The sequence below is a fragment of the Ctenocephalides felis genome, unplaced genomic scaffold, assembly GCF_003426905.1.
Source record: "Ctenocephalides felis isolate EL2017-DRISC unplaced genomic scaffold, ASM342690v1 CF-g0.4_SCAFFOLD_01886, whole genome shotgun sequence".
NCBI classification, from domain to species: domain Eukaryota; kingdom Metazoa; phylum Arthropoda; class Insecta; order Siphonaptera; family Pulicidae; genus Ctenocephalides; species Ctenocephalides felis.
Window position 1 is genome coordinate 183,547,840 of NW_020538040.1, and position 13,293 is coordinate 183,561,132.

The 13,293-nt window shown below is 30.6% G+C and overlaps 1 pseudogene; it reads left to right on the top strand.

Annotated features, from left to right (window-relative positions):
- LOC113376357 overlaps nucleotides 1–13,293 on the top strand; it is a 222,190-nt pseudogene that overhangs the window by 21,987 nt on the left and 186,910 nt on the right.

Here is a 13,293-nt window from a genome sequence, read left to right on the forward strand (position 1 = left end):
TCAAAGTTTTGAATGTTATTCTCCTCACCGTTTGATTCCACAACCATCATCTTCAGGTAGTCGAAAGGTATATTTATGATATGTAAAACGAATATATTTACTGCCAAAAAGAGGCAAAACTGTGCAAATCGTGTCGAGTACCTTTGCAGTAGACCTCTGTGGAACTCCGAACTGTAAACCGATTGCCCTAATTGTATTCAATTTAGCTAATAATAAGTTTCAATAAATTTTGTATTTATTATAATTGCATTTTACCAATTAGCTCCTTCTACTCTATGGACCATATTATGAAACAAACATAAATCAAAGTTTTGAATGTTATTCTCCTCACCGTTTGATTCCACAACCATCATCTTCAGGTAGTCGAAAGGTATATTTATGATATGTAATACGAATATATTTACTGCCAAAAGGAAGCAAAACTGTGCAAATCGTGTCGAGTACCTCCGCAGTAGACCTCTGTGGAACTCCGAACTGTAAACCGATTATCCTAATTGGATTTCCTTTCCTCTTCACTTGGGTGAGGTGGGTGCGTGCAAAACTTGACTACGTTTTAGGTCTGCTTTCTTTCTTCTACCCATTTGATACCCTTTCTCTCCGCGGTCGGAATTCGTTTATAACTTATCGTATTTTATTTTTTATTCGCGTTTTGTATATTTCAAGCGATAAGAAGATTTCGACGGTTTAGAAAGTGTAAAAAGATAAAATAAGATACAATGGTAGCGGATTGTTATGCTAAAATCAACATTACCAAGCATTTAGAGTTAGGAAATCAATCTAAAATAACTGTCCACGTTTTCACCAAAAAATCTAAACTGATTTTGAAATTTCATAAACTGTTTGAAATATTAGTGCTGATTAGTTTTTGGTAAATATCAGTTAGTCGTTTTTAGTAATTAATTACTATATTATTAAGTTATATGTATTTGTATATATTAATTATTAATTTACCACAGTTATTGAATTACATACTCGCTTACTTAAATATCGTTACGTATTGGAAACATAATCTATATCATGGACGATAAATACAAATAGTTGATTCCATTGAGATTGGATGCATATGTGATTATGTAAATAATTCGAAATCATGATATTCGGAATTGGAATATTCTGTTCATTCACCGAAATTGCACAATTGAACGATTGTCACGGGTAACGCCATTTTGACTAGTTTAGAGTTACTAGGATAAAAACTCCTGTTAATTATATATACATGATAATAGCTAAATATATTCTGTGGTACTATCATTATTGTAAACTAGTTGGTATTGGTATTTAGCCTTGAGGCAAGTTACATGAACTTTCCGATATGTGTAAATAATCGACTTAATCAATAATAAACAAATTAATTTATGAGTGATTAGAAGTATTCCGAGTGAATTTATTACACATAATTGAAAACGAACGAACACATTAACTCGGAGTATATTCTAGAAGCAAATTCCGTAGGACTTTAATGGTTTCTTAATACCAAGTACTCTAACATTATACCAAGTAAATCGTCCAATTTTAATTTCAACAAACGCCAACAAAACTACTCATTTTCTCAAACTTTGACGATTTTTTAAAATTAAACTACTTGTTGCAAGGCCGCAATATTTCAGTAACTTCTATAAGACCATCATAAACATCGCCAAAGAAAGTTTCATAAAAATCGATTTAAATTTTTTTTTCAACAGTCAATTACAAGAAAAGAGCTTGGTAGATTTTCACCTAAAACTAATCAGTATCATTTCCAACTATCTAATATCTTTCGAACAGTTTTTGATTTTTTAAAATCTATTCGGTAGAATGAGCTTAAATGTGGACAAAATGTTTAATACTCTTTTTCAAATTACAAAGAAACGGCTCAGCAGATCGTCTCACAAAACTGACAAACTGCCAGTGTTCATTGAGATACATCGAATGGCTTTTAAATTTTTGAAATCGGTTCAGGCGTTTTTGAGCAAACGTCGATGAAAAGTCTAATTTTGACAAATGCCAAAAAAACGATACCAATTTTTGCAAACTTTGACGAATTTTTAAAGTTAAACGAGTAGTCGTAGGGCGGTAATATTTTAGTATGATCTAGAGGACTATGATATCTCCCGTCAATAGCTTCTAAATTTTTGAAATCGGTCTAGCCGGGTTTTGAGAAAAATTACGGCAAAAAATCTGTGCGTGCAGAATGGCTTGAAACGTCGAGAAAACATAAAATTAGCAAATCGGATTTTTTTATGAAAACATAAACTTCTCCTTCGGGAAGTTAAAAACTACCTGGATATTATAAATATGTCACCAATTATGGTCCTTTTAAACATCACTCTGGTTATTAAGTTAAAAAAAAGACTTGGGACAAACTTTGGCCCAACATCTTTGCCAACACCAACTGCACTTCTCTTGATATCTTAAAATAAAATTCCAAAGGTTTGTAATAAACTATGTGCAAACATCTATGCCAACAAAATCGGCAATTACTTTCATGACTATTTGGAAAACAACTTGCCTCACGTCATTTTTAGTGCTCTTGTGTGTACCTGTACCAGTGTATTGTATAATACCAAAAAATAATTAAACAGAACACTTCAAGTGACTTCTTCACAAAAGATTGTATAAGCAGAATATAAGATAATATAAATTACATAACGTCTTAAGTCTTCCCGAGAAGTTGTAATTAACAAATGAACTTACTGCCGGAGTCACCGCCACTAATCCTCCGGAGATAATTAATGGTGTCACACCAAATAGGCCCAGGGAGGAAGATATTGATTTTATCCATTATCGTTTATACAATTTATGACCAAGCAAGACTTTGGAAACAAACCGAATCATAATTTATTGAAATATGAAAGCACGAGATATTTTAATTTGTTTCATCAGCCTGGCATTTGGTTTTAGTAATCTCCAGAAGATTATAAAATTTTATATTCATGAATTCGAATTGTAATTTCGAAGATTCTTTATGCAATTCATCGCAAAGAGTAATTTTATGATTATCATCAAACTCACTGCAAAAAATTATTGGTGGAAACTTTTGAAATTGGATTGCTTGATTGAACCTGAGATCTGACTAATAATTCGATGAGCAAGTTTATTTTGACAGACTTCTGCATCAAATAAATTCTAATTCCAAATCTAAGTGTCGTTTATTCCGTTTCGTTCTAAATCATAGAGTGTAGATTACAAAACAAATCTTTCTTTTGACAAATGCGTCATCTGCCATACGTGCTGACAGAATATTAAAGCGCTCGCCCACCGATACACATCGTCCTTTGATCGGATCCGCGTCTGCTGTTGACATCCCTCTGATAGAGACCTCATCGATATGAAAATATTGATAAATACACACCCATATATATAGAGGATATGGTTTTCGACGGGTAGATGTGATTAAACTTAGCAGCTAGCTGCAAATATTATTGCATTAATTCGTGTGAGTGATGTTCGTACTTACATATGCATATTCATAAACTATACCGATCATGTCATAATACAACAAATTGGTAAAATAAATTCCGGGTTTCGTACCCATCTCGGGCAGCTTGATATCAAGCAGTAGTGATACCAGATTATCGGTTCAGATTGCAGGTTTAAAATATGATACCAAAAGAATATTGACTTATGATATTGCTGCAAATATTGTAAAATGTCTAGGAAATACTTTAAATTATGAAGGACAACTTGTGGGTTTCCATTTGTTAAAATGACTAAACTAAACTTCTGAAAAATTGTAATAAATTCTGATTCAAATAATTATAATATTGTGCAACTATATTTTATGTGATATTTTTAATATGTATATTAAAAAAAGATTTTATTAAAATATTCAATGAACGGTTTAATTTTTAACTTCCCGTAGGGTAAGTTATAGTTACACCTTTACGTTTTAGAGGTTTCTGAGCATTTTCGCATATCTTAGAAAAAATGAATGTGTGTATGTGCGGATGCAAATTTTTATCGACGATTTCGGGAACATGGAACAACCTATTTAAATTATTTAAAGCATTCGATTTGTATTTGCAATTGAGATTTTGAGAGTACGGAGCGTCAGATTTGAATAATGCAATAAACATTTTATTGGTATTGACAAAATGAAGTACCGTTAAGTTATGCGAAGGCAGGTCTAGCGGTTTCAGATATCGAGTAAAAAATTAACTAGTTGTAAGTGGAATTCTGTCTTAAGGCAATTAAGGCATCGTGCCTTAAGGCAAATTGCTGGAACTTCCCGCACCAAATATTATTATTTTTTTAAAAACGATTAACATTTTTGAAAAAAATTTACTTCGAAAAAATAAGATTTTTGAGAAACTATAAATTGGACAAAAAATTACTTTTTTGTTTCTTATTTTGACATATTTTGGAAGATCTGAACTTTCAAAGCAATCGTACTGCTTTAACTGCATAGAGACAACATATAAAGCGCGTAAGCGCCGCGTCGCTGTCTAACGGATAAACATTGTTACGGAACCCATAAGAATGTAAACAAAATTTATACTTATTGTTAAAATCTCTATAAAATATCTGATAATTTGATGTGCATATGTCTAATGATCATTTTTGACCGCCAAATGGCATTTTTTTTTACATTTTTCCATAGATCTCCGAAACCGCTAGACCTGCCCTCATGAAAATTTGACCAATTCTTCATCTTGTCAATACAAGTAAAATGTTTTTTTAATTATTAAAATCAGACGCTCCGTTCTCTTAAAAACTGAGTTACCGTTTTATTCAGTTTTTTCCCCGTATCTTCGGAACGGCTAGACCTGCTTTCGCCAAAAACTAATCAGCACATCATCCTATCAATAGGAATCGAATGTTTTTTGAACCATTCAAAACGGTTGATCCGTGCGCTCGAAAACGTGGACGAAAAATTGTTTCCATACATATATACACTCACACACACACACACACACACATTCTTTTTTTCTGAGGTATGCCAAAATGTTCATAAATCTTCAAAACGTCGAGAAATGTAAAAATTTTTAATTTCGATTTTCGCCCCATTACAATAACTTACCCTACGGGAAGTTAATAAAAAATGCCGGTTGGTGGTGAAAAATTATCATTAGACATATGCACATCAAATTATGAGATATTTTATAGAGAATTTAATATGTATGAAGTTTGTTTACATTTCTATGAGTTTCGTACCAATCTTTATTTTTTATACTGCAATGCAGCGCTTACGCGCTTCGATATTTCTTTCCTAAAAAACTTGTTTTTAAATTTTTGTATGTGTTATATTTTCTATAAATTGTTCTTGACAAAAAGTCTGGAAAAACACACTTAGTTTCGCAAATTTTAAAATACTGTTAAGAAAACAGTCATCATATATATTTGTATATTAAATATATTTTTTTCTATGTTATTTATTATTTATGAATATATTTCCTTATTCCAGCATACGGTTCATACGACAATCAGGGACCGAGCTTTGTGGCGGAGCCTCCGGCCAAGCTCGAGTTTACCAACTCGGGCGGAGGCCGCGCCGACTGCTCCGGTCGCGGCAACCCGACTCCGACCGCCGAATGGCTCGGTGCCGATAACCAGCCGGTCGCTTCGATTCCGGGCGTCAGGCATGTGCTCTCGAACGGTTCGCTGACTTTTCCGTCGTTCGAGGCGGACGCGTTCCGGCAGAACGTTCACTGGGCGGTCTATAGGTGCGTTTTGGCCAACAGCGTCGGGATCATTTGGAGTCGTGATGTGGCCGTCAGAGCGGGTAAGAAATTTTTAGATGATAATTCAATTATTAAATATGTCTTGTATTATTCCATCTATTTGTTTCTTCACTTTTGAGCCTTGTATAAAATTATGTTCCAATTTCGGCAAAATTACCTTGTTAGTAAAGATTAGCCAAAAAGTTATTTATAATCATTTTTGCTAATTTTCGTAAAATTGTAAATGAAAGGTCGAAATTATTGATGTAATATAGCCTGTTTGAAATCATCTTTGTATTATTTTCCCATTCATAATGTATCATTTCATATAAACATATTCGTCGTATAGGGTACGGCGAGGCTTACAGGTCTGCCACCGATATCTCAGTAAAGTTCAGAATTTTTTTTGACAATATTTGAAAGTAAAGGGAAAAAGGTGTATAACTAACTAGTCATCACGTTGATTCTCACGACGTTCAAATCGGGAAAAAACTGGTAATGTTAAGTTAAATGTTAAGAAAATCCATAACAAAAGTATTTGCTTTGGTTGTTATTTGTTTTGGTTGTGAGTAGGGTTTGTCGGTTTTCAAGAACCGGTTTTTGGGCGAAAATTATGGAATTCGAAAACCGTTTTTTTAGTGAAAAAAGTCGGTTTGCACCGTATAAATGGTGATGACAAATATAGCCAAATGTAAAAGATAGATGAAAGCGTTATGAAATCATATCGGTTCAATAGCATTTGATATCTTATCAGTCTGCAATGGTTCCCAGAAACGTTTTTTATATATTAATTTAGATTTTTATAGCAGTGTATATATTAATTTAAATCAGTGTGACTTCTTCTTGAAGAAGTAACTTCCTCTACTCAAACTTTAAAAAAAGTTTTAAACCCTACAAGCCACAAATCAAAGAACAAGCCTAAGTATCAATTTGATAGACGTTCTCAGTTTTTTGCAATTATATTTTATTAAACAAAAAAACAATTAGAACGTTTATAATTAATTAATTAAAATTGCTCGGAACAGACAATACCCGAGTTTAGCTTAATTGTTTTTAAAACTGAAATTGATATTAACAAGTATGTTTCAACACGTATCTAATATTTTTTTCATTTTAATTTAATGATTTCTTTTTATTTAAAAATGCATTATTTTTATTTAATCAAAAACTTTTCTTTCACTATCATAAAAACAATATCATCTTTATATGTGAAAATGATGCATGAATAACGAATAATTATTTTCAAAATTATTTAATCAAGATAAACTATTATTTTTAGTACTACTAATTAAAATTAAAATAATTTTGTTTACTCTCTATAAAATTGAACAATAAATTAATTCAGTCAAATACTGCTCTAATTACACTAAATTTGATGATAAAAACAGAATATTCTAGCAAAAATTTATTTTCTATATGAAATTCGAAAACCGATTAAAACCGTTTTTTTAGTAAAATTAAAATTCGAAAACCGGTTTTCTGAAATGTCGGTTATTGTATAAACCCGAGTTGTGACCGCAGTTGCTTACGCAGTTTACGAGGCCTTAATATAATTTTTAATTATACGTTATTTAATTGATTTCAAGATATGTTGTTATTTTTAAGTTAGATTTAGCCTTTTTTTATATAACCTCTATAAAAATCTACATGTGGGTGGGGTAATAAAAACCAACTGAACCTTCACCATGGCAAAGATGTAAAAATAAAAAATAGCAAAAAATAGTAAATTGAGTTAAAATAGCAATTTCACAAAATATACATTTTATAATTAGTTATTCCAGTTTTGCTGATGAATATCTCTGACAATATACCTTATTACCACTAGTAAAGCATATCCCTGACTTTGTGGTGAAAAAAAATATTTCAAAATCATAAAGTTCCAGGTTCCACTTCCTGGTATAAAGCAGTAGTCATATCAGTTTGAACTTGAAAATATGGATTTAAATATATTGAAAATTCTAATCACAAAATGTATAAACAAACATATTAATACTATGGTATAGGAATTCACATCCACAAATTTAAATCTAAAATTTAATACTACTGCCACAACAGGACGAATTGGCGTACCGATTCAATCCATTTAAGTGCGCGTATTAATTTTTATCGATAGTAATAGTAAACTAACTTTATGGGATTTGTTCAATCCCATCGATTTGTGAAGAGTAGTAATTTCCACGAAATAACTCTATCATGTTCCCGATTCGTTCATTTACGAGTTATTTAATTAGTACATGATTTGAATCCAATAATATCAATAAAGCGCCGGATCGGCGACGCCGGAGTAAAAATGTTTTATTATTTGATGTCGTTATAGTTGACGCATTTAATCAAGCTGTTAAATCAATTAAATTATTAAATTTCGAATTGTCCGAATGCGTTTTTATTAGTATGCATGTCACCATAGCTATTTCGCAATTTATTGAATATTAAGCACTCAAAATTTATGTGGTAATATGCAAATTGAAATATATATGCAATGTAAAATCAAATATAATAATGAAATTGGATACCTAAACTGGTGTAGAAATTTGAACAATGTGATGTTAAATAACTGACTAACATTTTAAAAAAATGCCAAGTTGACTTTAAATAGAGAATTTAATGTATATTTCATATATATATATATATATATATATATATATATATATCCCCTCTTAAATTGGGTGTGTATACTAGTAACATTATTATAACTTTTATTAATGTAAGTTTTGACTCAAATTTCACATCGTTTGTTTTTGCAAGAAGGTAACTTGTTTGATTATACGCTTCGGTTTGGCCATCACACGGTTTTTTAACTTGTGTCCCAAGTATTTCTAAAAGCAATATTTGTTTCGAATTTAGACCTTTTGTCCTAGATTTTCCTAGGTTTTAAAAAGTTTAGATTTAAATTGAATCAAATAATTATAACTACGTAACATTATCTGGAAATGATATGGGGTAGTGCAGGGCACAAAGGTCCAATTTGATTTTGACCAATTATATTGTAGAAACCAATCCAATTATATCACAAGAAATAACACATATCAAACATAATGGATTTCTTTTCCTCCAAGCCAATATTTAAGTATGTATTTTTGGAAAAATGTGCTAATGACTAAACAAATTACTTTACCTTGCATCTGCATAAACTAAACTTTTATTTAGACCAAGTTGTAGGCCAAAAACTTCATGGTTAAAAATGTTAAAAAACTTTTTATTTCACAATTAATTACGAAGAAACGGCCCGGCTGATCTTTCTCAAAACCTTTTTACCACAACATTCCATCTTTGAAAATTTGTTGATTTAAAAAGCTTGATTTAAAAAATATTGCCCTATTTTGACAATAATATTATATACTGTAAACTTCATAATTGTTCAATTATCACTAATATTCAATTAAAATATTTATCATAAATCGAGTTTTAATTCTAGTCAAAAAGGTGTTTAATTATAATCAAGAAGGCACCAGAATTTTCTCCTTATTGTTATGAAGCAGATTCCAAAACGTTTTTATATCGCAATTAAACCATCTGGTCGTTAGGAATAAAAGCAAAAAATAAAATAAAATAAAATATTCGGAATGAATAATAATCATGATAAGCAGAAATACATTTGGAGGGAAGTGGCTGGTAATAGTATCTTGGCAACTTTCTGTTAGTCAACGGTCATAAAAAAGCCATCGGGCGATACGAAACAGTGATAACGTCACGCGCTCAAAAAGATGGGCCGCGAGGAAAAGGCATTACTTAAGCAACTTTTTTCATATAACGAGGGAGTATTTTTATCTATAAGAATGAACGGCTTTATGGCCCCTCTGTGTTTTATACCGGGACACTATCGTAAAAGTCAATGTGACGGAATTCATTCCGATATCAAAAAATAATTTCGAAAATAAGATAACAATCGAGAATTCGCGACGAATTAAATCATATATAGGTATATATCTGTATGTATAGGTCTACGTTCTCATTTGGGAATAAAAACCTGAATATGCTTCCAGGTAAAAATACATTATACAGGGTGTCCCAAAACTACACAACAATCCAAAATAGTATTTTGATTGCAACTACTATATTTTTTTTAAATTCCATGCTGCTTGAAATTTATAAGCCGTTTCACTTTAGTTTCAATCGATTCTTGGACCAATTCTTGGCAATGACATAAAATTTGGAATACTAAGCCAAAATTAAATAGCACTTTTATTCTTGATTTCCAATTGCATAGAAATTTTAGTTAGACGTAGAATTTTATATATAGTTAATTTCAAATTAAACTAGTGGGGTGGGTGGCATCGTGCCTTAAGGCAACTTGCTGGAACTTTCCGTACCGTAACGAAATGTTTAAGGAATACTGAATGTTTTCAAGTAGATTATTATAAATATTGTAATATTGTCTAATATTTATAAGACTTATATAAACTGAATTGCAAAGTTGAAATTATTTGTAAAGTATATTAGAACTATAGTCAGAATTAAAAATGAAATCTGAATTATTTTCGATATACAAAATTAAAAAAAAAAAGTTAAAACAAATTTTTTTTCTCCAAAATTAATTATTTCGTTAAGACAAGCAGAAAGTTTTTTGAATCGATTGAATCGGCCGCTTAGTTTTCTCAAAAACTGCCATTTTTTACATATTTAGCTCTGTATCTTTGAAATGGCTGGGCCTGCCTTTGCCAAAAACGAATAAACACTTCTCCCAATCATTACTAATTGAATGTTCCGTTCTCTCAAAAAGTCGATTTTTATTTTCTGCTCTCTTTGCTCCGTATCTCCGAAATGGCTAGACCTGCCTTAGCCAAAAACTAATCAGCTCTTCTTCCTATCAATAGGAATCGAATGTTTTTTGAACCATCTAAATCGGTTGATCCATGCGCCCGAAAACGTTACTGGAAATTTGTATCCATACACACATACAGACTCACACACACACACATCCATTTTCTCTGAGGTATGCCAAAATGTTCAAAAACCTTCAAAACGTCGAGAATTGTAAAAATTTTCAATTTCGATTTTCGGCCCATTACAATAACTTACCCTACGGGAAATTAATAAAATTAGAATTGTTAAGTCGAATTTGAATAAAATTAGAAGTAAGAAGAAAAGCAAGGTTTAGAAAAAAAAAGGCAAAAAAATGATAGAATAGGATATATATATACAAACATAGTATAGAATATAAACATAAATTGTTATAGGCGGCTAAATACTTTAAGCGAGTCCGATAAAAAAGAATAAAAATCTAAATAAAAAATATCAACCTAGAACTTTGGTCAAATTGTGACAATTTTTCGGTTATTGTGTTCAATTTTTATTATTTTTGTTTATTTAAACCTTGGAATCCCAAGCGTAAATATAATTTATAAAACTACAGTCAAAAATAACTCATTTGCCTCAATTTTTGCGAGTTATGATTATTTGTTAAACTACGAATTTAAAATGTTTTAAGTTCGTCGACTTTGAAAGGACCTCCTTGAAACATATCTTGTCAAGTTTCATCATTAGTTTGCGCATTTAATCAGGATTGCAAAATGATACATTTTGGTGGGTACAACATTTGTTAGGTACACATTTGAAGGGTACAACATTTGTTAGTTCTGTATTAAAAAAATACGAATGAAAAACAAAAACCTAAAAATCACACAAAACTTTCCAGTGGATCTCACTATAAGTTAAAATGATTTTGCATAGCTCATTTGGCTTGTGTGAATAAAAAACATTTGAACTGACAATTAATACAATTTATTTTAGCAAATATTGTGTCTCTTCAAGCCACAACACTACCAAGGCAAAAATGCAAAAGAAATTTATTTTATATCAATCATACCGTCAACAATTTTCAAAGTCTCTGACAATAGTTAGAAGATTTAATATTTTTGAAATCTTGGGCAGGCGCAAAAATTAACTATATAATAAAAAAAAATGACACTTTTTCCTAGTGTGTAACTAATAAGTGTTGTTTCACAATCCTTATTACATGCACAAACTTTCAATGGTACTTGCTAAGGAACTTAAGAGAATTTTTCAATAGTGGGACTTTTACAATCGACAAATTTCAAAAATTTGAAATTCAAAGCAATTATAGCTCTACATTGTATGGCAACCGCGTTATTGGAGGTTTGACTTGATATGCACCGAAATTTATAGCAGTGTTTATAAATCATAAAATATATTTAATTCAACCGTTACTGAAGAGTTAAGGTTAGATATACGAGTAGAAGTGCTCAAATTTAATAATGAATTTTTCCCTTAATGTCATCGTTAAACATTCTTTTACAAGACGAGGCACAACAAAGAAATAGTACGGTATATTGTGAATGCGAGGAATTTCAGAAATTCCTTTGAACTTTCAAAGTATCTCGATAGCAGCTATAATTGTATTTATTGATCATTCACTTCGCAAGGACAGACAGCATTGCAAGGAACGTCAGAAACTATGAGCAAGACGTGGAATTTAAAGTGACTTTGTATTTGGAGATATAATGGAATAGACACAGTTGCAGGAATTTCTCATTGTTTTTCTTATTTACTTTGGTACAAAAATGTTTGACAATTATCAAGGTATAATTAGCTTCAAGAAAAAAGATTAAACATCTAAAGATGACACGTCTAAATACAATAGAATTTAAAAAAGTACATGCTCTTATAATTTTACCAAACTCACGGCGTCAGGAAAAGGCAGAATATTTTCACCAAGTACTCAGGTTGGCATACAATGTATAATTTCCACAATCTGCTTCGTTAGCAAAAACTACGTCCAACAAGAAAATCCATTGAGAAAAAAATCGGGAAAATCTCTAAAGTTTAATTCATGCATCGTCATCTTGTATTGGAGTGTTCTCTTCATGGAAGAGACCTCTCCACTTATCCGCTAAAACTTCCTAACTCATCGAAGCCGAAGGAGCGCAGCGAATACGGTTTAGAAGTTTCAAGTCCTTTCAGCGTCCGACCGTTAAATATTCTCATTAAAAGCAATTGCAAAAAACATGGTAACATGTAGGATAAGTTGGAATAAAAAAATGTTTTGCTAGCTTTACGTTTCCTGACTTAAATAAAAAGTTGATGTACTTGTATGTATATTATGCATGATAACTGATCGATTTGGAAAATTCAGAGAGTATTCAATTTATTTACTCTAAATTTTGGGTTCAGTATAGAGTAATATTTTTTTTATTTGAGTAATTAATGGAATTTATTAATTTGCTGATTCTTCATATTGACAAATTACTGCTTCAAATAAATTGTTATTTTAATTAAATTTTAATACTAATTAAACATAATGTAAATTATATTCAATGACAAATTTAACAGCATTTATATCTTCTCTTACAAAATAATTGGTATATTAAAATGTATTTTTAATACTTTTAGTTATAAAACCTTTTCTTGATAATTTAAAAAATGAAACTAAAAATATTTTTGTTAAATTATAATCATTAATGAGAAAATATATTTTGCAATAAAATTTAATTTACAGTATGGCAATAAGAATTATATTGCTTTTTAAATGAGTTCTGTATCGAGAAACAACAATTAAAATAATTCATGTATAATTATATTTGTAATTTCTCAAATTCAAACAATTTTGAAAATATAAATTTATAGTTTTACAAAGTCTTAATTTTAAAAAAGTTAGGGCAATTGTATCAATTAAGTAAACAAAATAATAAAAATT